We start from the raw sequence: 10,899 nt of genomic DNA on the forward strand, positions 1-10,899 counted from the left end.
TTCCCGTTCGCCGCGTCGTCTGCTACGGATCGGAACGGTTGGAGGGGTCGTCTGCTAGACGGAGAGGGGTGATGGGGTCCGTGGGGGGAAGAGGCGTCCAAAATAAAAGCAGTTGCCACGGGAACGGAGACGACGCTAGCGCTCTCATTGGTCAGAACGTGGAGACCGCAGGGGTGACGGCGGCGGCACGTTCGTGTGCCGTAAATAAAAAGCAGCGCCGTTTTTCCCAGCGTTGGGGCCCCGCGTAGAGCACGGCGTCGCGGGCATGGGGCCAACGTTGCCGAAACGCCCGGCTCGCCGACCGTAGGTGCGTTTAAAAATAAGATTGTCCCCGCGGAATGAAGCGCGCGACAAAGATTAAAAGCAGCGCCCTCACGTATTTCCCTTCTTATTCTTTTGCTGGTTCGGGCCTCGCCGACACCCGACCCTTGAAGGAAGAAAGGGAAAAATAGCGTTGGCAGTTCGGTGGTTCGTCGCGTCTCCTTGTTCTGGCTTAGGTATTTTCTGTGAACGCTTTCTGGGAGAAATACGCCGAATAAACACGCTAGGCGTAGTACGGTCGTTAGTGCCTCGTGTATGTCGGAGGCTGACGTGCTCAAACGAGGAAACAGCTGCCACGGGGCAAAACGGGCGGAAGTCCCAGTTCGAAGAACCCTTTGCTGTACTTCTGCGGGCTAGAAAAGCAGACGTCGCGTGTTCGTAGCCTTGCGGATATGTTCTCTATATCTAGTGTTGTAATCTCGTTTCACGGCAGTAGCTGCTATGGGCTCTTACGCCTCGTTCAGTTGACTTTAACAATTATTTACATCGTAAGCAAAGAAAAAAAATGATATGAAATATAACACTCGTCGCTCCAATGTTTGCCGCATGGTACAGTACATAACTACGAATACAACGTACACTTTATCAGTCTACCTGAGTAGTCATTTGAAATTTAATCGCTTGAAAGCAACACTTAAGATATATATTTTCTTTTACGCTGGAATTGATACTCTGCCATTCTTTTTTTTTTTTGGACATCGTGTGCAGTTGTATATAGGTGTACGTTAACGCAGAATGTTATGTACGAGCTAAATTAGTTATGCATAGTCGCTACTAACGGTTATCGCACGTCATCACGTGCCAGTGTTGTACTTCCGGAACCACCCAACCAAGAAATCTCCCTCCACCCCCATGTTTGACACCGTAAACGTCTTCGCCAAAGATGGCTTCTCCACAGCACGCGGCGGTGTGAGGAGAAGACCGCTTTGACTTGTCATTCAGTATCGCAAGCGATATCTAGAGTATCGCAACCGAGAATGTTTCCACCGAAAAAGGACGCTCCACTGCCGGGAACGAACCGGCAGACTTTTCGTATGCTACCGTTGCGCCATCAAAAAAGATAGAAAATTTGCGTTCTTTAAAGGAGTATACCAACGACATTTCCGACTTGTCTTTTTTTTTTTCCAAGTTCATATATGTCCAAGCCTTCTAAACTCTAGAAAAAAAAAGAATACTGACAATTGTCAGGGCGCCCTAAATAATTTACTATAATACTTGCTTATACAAAACCAAATTCGGCTTCGGTACGCAGGAGGTGGATTCGTCATGACGTCAATGACAACAGTGGCTATTGCTGCAATCGCTGCGGCAGCCCTGTGCAAGCTCAACCGGAGGAAGCTCGCGCAGAATTCTTCTTTATTAATTCGATTAGCATTATTAGGATGCTTCACGCACTTGCCCCGATGTTTTTTTTTTATGTTGTTGTTGTTGAAACGTATTTATTAAAGCACATTCTCCTCCGCTCTAACCGTACCCCCCCCCCCCCCCTACCCTACTTGGGACACCGAGGGTTTGTGCCACCTTTCATTGAACTTCTTCCACGCGAACTTGGATCATTGGGTATGTGCCAACTGGGTATGTGTTACTCTTCATTGACAAAAAAAAGAGAGAGAGAAAGATTGCGAGACTAAAAATGCTTTATTTGATATATCAGAACAAAATCGGTCTCCCGCGCGAAACTTATCTTTCCCGCTCACAACACAGGTCTTCTAGAATTAATCACTCGAATGTTATCCGCCCGTACTTTGCGAGGACGAAAATGTTTCAGAAGTCTTTTTTTCCGCTCACAATTGAAGAGTGGAATTGTCTGCCAGCGTCTGTTGTTGATTGTGCAAATGTAGATTCCTTTGTGAAATCTTTGTCATTGCACTTGATGTAACCCTCTCCTGCTAGGGCAGCATTGCTGCCTGCAGTATTTTGAAATAAATAAATAATAATAATAAATAAATAAATCCTTTAAAATTTATCCGGTGCTTCTCCCTTGTTTTACTATCTCACACCTGACGGATGACGTGCTCTGGCTCCGCCCACAGCTAAAACTCTTTAAAACCCTCGTCTAACCTCATGTACGCACTCTTGACAAAGGCCGGTCCTCCGGCCGAAACGTCTATAGTGGTAATATCTAAGTTTTACGTAATTTTTTAAAAACAGCCTTGTGGCAGATAGCATAAATCTTCTCCTTGAGCTGGCTTATTCAAAGCGGCGGACATTAGTAGCACGAGAAATAGAAACACATGTTTAACCAATTAACAAACGTGCACTAATGAAATTCTTAATTACTTTGCGGCAATTTACAAATTGTGGCCGCGGTGAGCTTGCATGACGCATCCACCTGAAATGAGTTTCCAGGATGACATCAGTTTCGAAATATTATTTCCCCATGTGTGGGACAAAATGCACGGGCGATCCAGTTACCTTTGTGCTTCACTGCATAAAAGAGCGCTTTGTTAAAAAAAAAAGAAAAATAAGTAGAACAACAACGAATCTTTATGGAGAGTTTGACGGCGCATATCTCCAAACTGGCGTCATTCTGGAAATTCATTTCAAGTGGATACGCCTTGCAAATTCACCAGCTACAATTCGTAAATTGCAATATGTACAGTAAAATAATTAATTCAGAAGATAATTAGCGAATTTTTGTTAATTAGTTGAATATGTATTTCGACTTCTCGTGCAAGTAATAACCGCCTCGTAGAATAATCAAGCTCAAGAACTACATAATATTATCGGCAACGGGCTATGTTTAAAAATTCCGTAAAGCTTAAAGATCACCCTGTGTGTGTGTGCGTGTGTGTGTGTGTGTGTGTGTGTGTGTGTGTGTGTGTGTGTGTGTGTGTGTGTGTGTGTGTGTGTGTGTGTGTGTACAGTCGTTCACTTAGCAGAAAATGTTCTAAAAATTGCTAAGTCTTTGGCTCCGTTAGAAATGCGATGCATCGACCTTCTTCACAGATCAATAAACAATTAAGTGCGCCCGAGTAGACACAGAAGTGGCCTCGTGCGCACTTAATCTGGGAATGGAGAAATCGTTTGTTTCGGCAACCATTTCAGTAAATTTGATTAGGTTTGGTGCATTGAGAAGAAAATGCTAGCATCTATTGACTGCAGGAAGCAGAATTGTTTTTATTTGGGCCATCAATTCTTTTAGAAAATTTCTTTAAAATTGGGAAATTCAAAACATGATTATCAGGTTAGCAACTTTGTAACTCAGCAACGAAAAACGATATCACGAGTATGTAAACTGCACCTAATATTACATGTAAAGCGGACATAATTGATATATTACGCACCGCTCTGAAATATATACAACTAATACATAAGTAGGACTTTTGCTAAACCATCGTAAACGTTGTAACAATGTCGCGTAAGCTGTAATTCATAGACCAGGTTTGTCCACTTTGGATTCTCTAACGGACGCAGTTACAGAATTGCGATACCTCCCTTTGGAGCAGAGTTGGCGACTTGTAAACTTCGTGCTTCAGTTATTCTTACTTCGAATTTGTGGGAATTTTTCATAAAAATTACAGACCGTGAATCGAAAATGTGCTTGAATTGCTTGAATCGAATGTGCTTGAAAAGTCACTAGAATTTAACTTTCTCTCTCAGATTCAACAAAGTTCATTCAAATCGGTCCACTGGCTGTCTCAAAAGCATTTCTGCGTTTTGCATGCATTTGAATATTGAAATCGAAGTTGGTCCCGAGCTCTTTAGAAAAAGCTCTAGCTCATATAGTCCGCGTCAACCTAAGGACACAGTGGCATATGCTCCGCTGCCCAACTCAAGATAATTGGTATAGAAGCGCCAGTCAATTACAACCGCTCATTTTCGTGACGTCACACCTTCTTTGACGTAACTAAGATGGCGGATCTCGGACTAGCATCGTAATTGAAGAGTCAGTATGCGGGACGGTGACATCATTCCTATCGCCGTCCACTCCCCACCCACATCGTCCGAGCTTTCAGAAGGCGTGTCTCAGCTTTGCACCGTACAAACCTATCTTCATATCACTGGTTTAAGGATGAAAGTCGAAACGTGCTGGCAAGTTTATGAGATTACGACATAGTACAAGGCCAATTAGATAATATTTTAGCTAGAAACAACCAGCACTTGTTTTCCACAATAAAGTGCCAACTTGGGCCAGTCGGCGCAAGAGACAGGACATGAGAAGGAGACGGACCGAAACGCTATGTAATCTTCAATTAGCCTAGCATTTATATTAGTCGTGGCGTCATTTGGTACGTACAAATCAAAGCACTTTTTGCGGCAACGGCTTCGTCTTTTGTGAGGCCCTGCTGGCGCATTCAGAAGACACGGCCGATCTCAATGGTGACAGCAAAGCGGCGCCAATACCTTGTCCGTGGAGAGAGAGAGAGAAACATTTATTTCATGAGGGATGAGGCAAAACTGTGAGCGAACTCCAACTGGCGCGGCTCTCAGAGGCTATGTCGGGGGCCAAGCGCTGGCTTCACCTTGCTAGGGACGAAGTTCCCGCAGCCGCTTGCAATGACGTCACTCATTTTTGACGGGGTCTGTTAAGGCCTATAGTTAACCTATATCGGTAAAGATGGACTACAATGTATTCTAAAAGAGCCAAGGACTGAACTAGGCGAGTTTCAATATTTCTTTAGTTAGCCACAATGGCCCAAATACGAGAAAATAAATTGAAATCCGTTACGTCACATTGGTGTGCCAGCGCTGTGGTTTTTGGCGCGAAATTAAAAAAAAAAACGAAAGTTTAACTTTCATTTTTTCTTCTAATAATTAACGTTTTTACCCAGAAACCAACGAAAAGATTTTTCAAAGCATACTTTATCACTCTAAACTGATCAAGTATTTCTCTTTAGTGTACCCTTATTATTCCTCTTCTGGGTACTTTTAAGGAGATGCCAAAGGACAAACATTGCACTAAGCTGGCATAGTAATCTCCCACCTTAGGAATGCCGATTGAAGAGACCAGTATCACCGGAATTGGAGGCCTGGCTAGGAAAGAGGCAAAAATGGAGAGATGGGTGTGTTTGACGCCGCGATTGCATAGCGTGGATAGCGTTGTAAATAAAATTAGTAAAAGTTAAAACTACGAAAGGCCCCGCACTAAATCCCACTGGAAATTTCGGGAAAATTTTCCCGAGCACGTCTAGAGAGCGCTTTACTGAAACACTTTTTTTTTTTTTTTTTACAAATTGGTTCGCTGTTAGAGGAGAAAGGAAGGATACCTCGCCGTACAGCCACGAGACGAGCTCTTCACTTCCAATGCAAAGCCTCCCTACCTTTGCCACAAGTAGCGTCATCAAGCGAGTCCTTCCTTCCTTCTCCCATATCAGAGCAGAGGGACTAATTTACAACATTTAAATATTATATGAATATATAGTTTTTCCCCTCAAATTCTTACTTAAAGGGACACTAAAGCGAAACAATAAATCAGTTTAGACTAATAAAGCATTGTTCGAGAACCCTGCAGACATTCATTTCAACATAATAGTTTGATTATTAAATGTCAAAATGAAGGCCGAAGTATCGGTTTTTGAATTTCGCGCCGAAACCCCAACGCCGGTAGGTCAGTGTGACGTCAGGGTTTCTAAAGTATATTTTCGCATTTGGGCCGCGTTGGCTGAGTAAAGGTTCCCGAAACTTGCGATGTTTAATGTTTGGTTCCTTTAGAACACAATGTAGTCAATCTGTGCCGCTATATAATTAAGTAGGCCTATGATGCCATCAAATCCGTGACGTCACAGCGACCAGGTGCGGGAACTTCAAGGAGGCGTCGCCACCCGTCTTTCGTTCTTTCGCTTTTTCTGCCTTACCAAGCGTCTTACGGTGGTAAGAGTGGCGTTTTTGGTGTTGTAGAAAGGTAATTTGCTGATAGGAGAAGAAATCATTTTTCTCTTTAGTGTCCCTTTAAATTTGAAGTTTCGAATACTAACAGAATATTACACTATTTGCATTCAGAGAACTATTCAGTACTTTCGAATATTTGAAGCTAACCAAATATTTCGCGATAAGTCATGTTACTGTTCTCGGTCTGGTAAACAAGGTACTGCAAACCATCAGAAGTGAAAGGACAGAATCTTTCCAAGGAATGCAGAAACAGCATGGAGAATGCAAGTTTTGTTTGTAGTTTCGCGGCGAAAACCTACGCGACAAGCTGCGAGTTTTACTTGTAGTCTGTCATTTAGCATGTATGGCTGTCTAGTCATGTAACAAGTTTGTCTTTTAGGCGACGACCAGTGATTATTTTTTTTTTTTTTTGCAACGGGCCCTTTTACATGTGTACATACTGCACACAAGACCTTCAGCGGCTATACTTATTTTTTTTTTCTCAAAGATATTTTTTCGGCAGCTATTTATTCAGCGTTTTTGTAGAGCTGCATTCCATGCAGCAGCCATTAATACTGAGAAATCTTGTTTGCAACTCGGCTCTAAATAAGATGTTCAGAGGCTACCAGTGAGGCTTTCTAACAATCAGAAATCTTGCATTTAAACTGATTTTTTTTTTCATGATAGCTGCCTTTCTTGGACTTGTTTGCAACTCGGCTCTAAATAATATTTGAGAGGTTACCAGTGAGGTTTTCTAACAACAATCAGAAATCTTGCGTATAAAACCAATTTTTTTTGTGTGTGTTCGTGATAGCTGCCTCTTTTGTACTACTCAGTCAAGGCGTGGTATACAAATATAAATATTCTTGCCGTAAATATGTATATGCTTCAGCGTTTGGCTATTCAATATTCAGCACTTGTTATTCGTATTCAAAAAATTTTATTCGCCCACCTGTACTCAAAATTAATACGTCATTCTACGGTTGTACCCATTCCCCAGCTCGGACAAGAAACACGTAGCTGCTCGTTTCTTGCGGATACACCCGTGGAGGGTGAGCACAACTAGCTTCTATAGCACAACTGTTCAAGAAAGAAGCAAACAAGCAAAAATTAAGACAATAGTCATCACAGTGGGAGAATGCAGCTGTCACAGTAGACGAGTTAGAACTGAAGGAATCGCATTAACCTCCTGCCTCTCTCTTTTTGTCTTTTTTCAATAAGTTGGCATTAGGAGTGTCAAAGTGGGAAAAGAAAGAGTATGTGTGTGAAGTTTAAGAAGCCGGTCATATGGTAGAGGTTGCGAAAGTATGGAAGAGCATGGAAGACCGCGCGTATGTGTAGTGCAACTGAAGATGGCGGCCTGCTCCGTACCACTGTCAGTTGCACTTCGCTCCTCGAAGAGGCATAACGTGCGTCGAGTAAGCTACTGAACAGCACTCTGCAATGTGGTGAACGCGTTTTAAATCATCGATCCAGGACCTCAATGAGGTGCGACGCAATGCTAACGCGTCTCTCTCGCACTATATCGCCACTGATATTTTTTTACCCTTCTTCGTGCCACAATCGGCAATATTGCAGGCAGTGCATCTGACGTAGAAGTTTCTGCATGTGACCTCGACTCTCCAACAGGAAACGGGTGTCCCTAGAGAGAAAGTGCCTGCAGGCTTTTGTTTGAAATTTTAGCTACTTTCGCGCCGCACAGCGGTTTGATACCTTGCAAACACATCATAGATAAGTCGCAACAGAATTTGTTGTCCTTCAACTTTGTCTTTTGCCCCCTTTGTGCACTTCCTGTAGAGTTGCAATTGAATAGAAAGCTTTTTTTTGTTTTTTTTTTATGAAAAGTTAAAAGACAGATGCTGACTAAATGCCTGGAATGTTCGGCAGGAGGGTAAAACATTGTCTTAACACAAACCTCTAACAAAAGTAACCCAATTTCTTTGTAAGGCCAGCTGCAAAGCAAAATGATTGGAGAGGAGGTGGGAGCTTTCAAGGGTGGAAAGGACTGAATGTTTTCTCTGGGTTGCAAACCTGACTGATGACATTTGTAGAACCACCCTATTCTTGGCCAATCCCCTCCCCTGAAGAGGGTATGAGCCATTGATGGTGAGCAAGAACTTCCCAGCCACATACCAATTTTGTGACCAGGAAGGAATATTCATACATCAGGCCAACCTCTGCATTTCGTATCACTAAACTTTTCATCGTCTCTGTCTGTCTCTCTCGAGATAGGAAAAATAAGCCTAATAACATGAAGAAAACAATACAAGAGACAATGCTGTACTTCTTACACCGCACCTCATCCTCTCGCACATGTTGCACTGTCTTTGTCTTTGCCCAGAAAAACGTGATCATCTTATAGCCACCATAACTTTTTGCAGGCAGGTTCTAGCTGAATGCAAGTAAATTTTCAGCTGAATACCTGTGTAAGACTGCATGACTCGAGATTTTCTATGATTTCTGCAATCAGTGACAAGAACACTGGGGGAACACTCTGCTCTGCAATGGGGGACCCAGACCCTGCCCAGCAATTGGGTCATGAATGACCAGTTCGTTATGCCGCCGACGTGGGTGACTGCTTCGACCTCAGCATGGTCCTGATTGAGTCATCTGATGGCTCCTCCACTGAAGATGTGGGCTTGGACAGTGATTTTACTTTGGTGTCAAGCCGATGGCTGAAGAGAAAAATAAGGACATCACTGACCAGTCGTCAGGTAACGAAAAAGGCAAGTGGCAAGCAGTCATACACATACATACGTACCAACAACGACAACAGGCCTCAACTCATTGAGTAGGCAGAACCCGTCGGAATATTTCGAACTGCCCATTGTCAAGTTGAAGAATATGTATAAACGCTCGAAAGAACATCCTTTCGGTGGAAGTCAATAAACAGACAATACTGGAAACACTGAAATACGTCACTCAGTCTGGAAGCATCCCTGTGCATGCATTCCCCACATACGGCAAGGAAGCAACTACAGGCGTCATCTACAACGTGGACATTGATATTACGGACACTGACCTCACAAAACTACTGTCATCGTCGGCGCCTGTGCTCAGCTTTCACCATTTTGGATGCTCCCAATGCATGAAACTAGTGTTCCAGTCATAAACCTTGCCAACACGCATCAACGATGGATATACGAGGCATTTGATACGTCCTTATTATTGAGGTATTGCTGAAAAGCTATTGAGTCAATTTATCAACAATATTCCAACAACATTTCAACAGTCATTTTCATAAGGGGGGCCCTTATGTGCCAAGGCTTTTGCAATGTCATAAGTGTATGAAACTTGGGCATGTCAGTGCAGTTTGCAAGGGTGCAGAAGCATGCAAATGATGTGGTGGACCTCATGGAGACTGAAGAGAACGCAAACATGGACGATACTGACGTCAAGAATATGTTGAAAAGTTTGATGGGCTCCATGTGCAGGACCCTTTCCCGCCAAAATACCCAGGATGCCAAGGCTGCCGTGCAGCTACTTGAGGTGTTGGAACCACTTCTTGTGGTTCTACAATAAGCAAGTATGGCAATGATGTTTGAAGCATGGATGCGTTAATCGCTTGTTATGCAATGGAATGCTCGAGGTCTATGTGGTCGTTTGTTGGATTTCCAACAGCGGGTATTTAAGTACCAATTTCCAGTTATTGTTATCTGTGAACCTAATATGGATTCTTCTTTTCATATTTCTGGATATGTCCAGATATGGTCTCGTAATGACCAAACCTCGAGCGAAGTACTAGCTTGTACACGTCACTATCTGGTGTACTTCAGACATGACGTCCCCTCGCCCATACTGCTACTGATTACGTATGCCTTACCATAAAACACAGATGGCACACGTTCACAGCGATTGGAGGATGCATACACCCAAGAGCGAGGATCAATTGCTCACACCTGATGTCGGTGCTGCAAGCATTACTAGGCCCTCATATTGCGATCGGTGACTTTAATGCTCAACATCCCCTGTGGGGTAGCACTGTGATGAATTCTCATGGCAAACATTTGGTCGACTTCATGTGTAGTCAGGCACTAAATGTGCTCAATGACGGATGCCCTAAATTTATTTGTGGCACGTCCTACAGCAGTTGTCTTGACCCAGCATTTGTATCAAGGAGTCCTCCGTCTTCAGCATGCTGGTCCACGTATGTAGAGACTCGTGGTAGTGACTACCTCCCAACGTACGTTCAGTTTAGCTGGTTTCGCCGCTCAGCCTCATGCGACATCCGTCAAACAGACTGGATTAACTGCTGCAGAACTTGTTGCAATCTGGGAGGCACTTCGATTTCTCACCAAGGAGCCTCCTCACGTATGGACGATATTCTGCGATTCCAAGCCGGCTCTTGAAACAATTAACTGTGTCCTCAGACGGGGGCCGTATTACTCAATGGCTACAGAAATTAGAGCATTTCGACTAAGCAAATAGAAATGGCCACAATGTCACCTTTCAGTGGATACCTTCACACCGTGGCATGATAGGGAACAAACAGGCAGACACTGAAGCGAAAACTGCTTTAAATAGTACTTCTGAAGTACGCATTTTGTTCTCGCAAACAGACACAAACGCCCTACTTCGTTGCATAATACCCAAACATACGTTGAAACACTGGGCCCAACCAGATTGACGACACAAGCGAGTGCATAAATGGGATCAAGAAATGAAATTTCGTATGCCTCACAGGCTCAAAAGAAGCCAAACAAGCATGGTGCACCGTATTCGCCTTGGTGTCGCATTCACCCAACGTTATAGACATCCGATAGGTAG

Source organism: Dermacentor andersoni, chromosome 9 (assembly GCF_023375885.2).
Source record: "Dermacentor andersoni chromosome 9, qqDerAnde1_hic_scaffold, whole genome shotgun sequence".
NCBI classification, from domain to species: Eukaryota; Metazoa; Arthropoda; class Arachnida; order Ixodida; family Ixodidae; genus Dermacentor; species Dermacentor andersoni.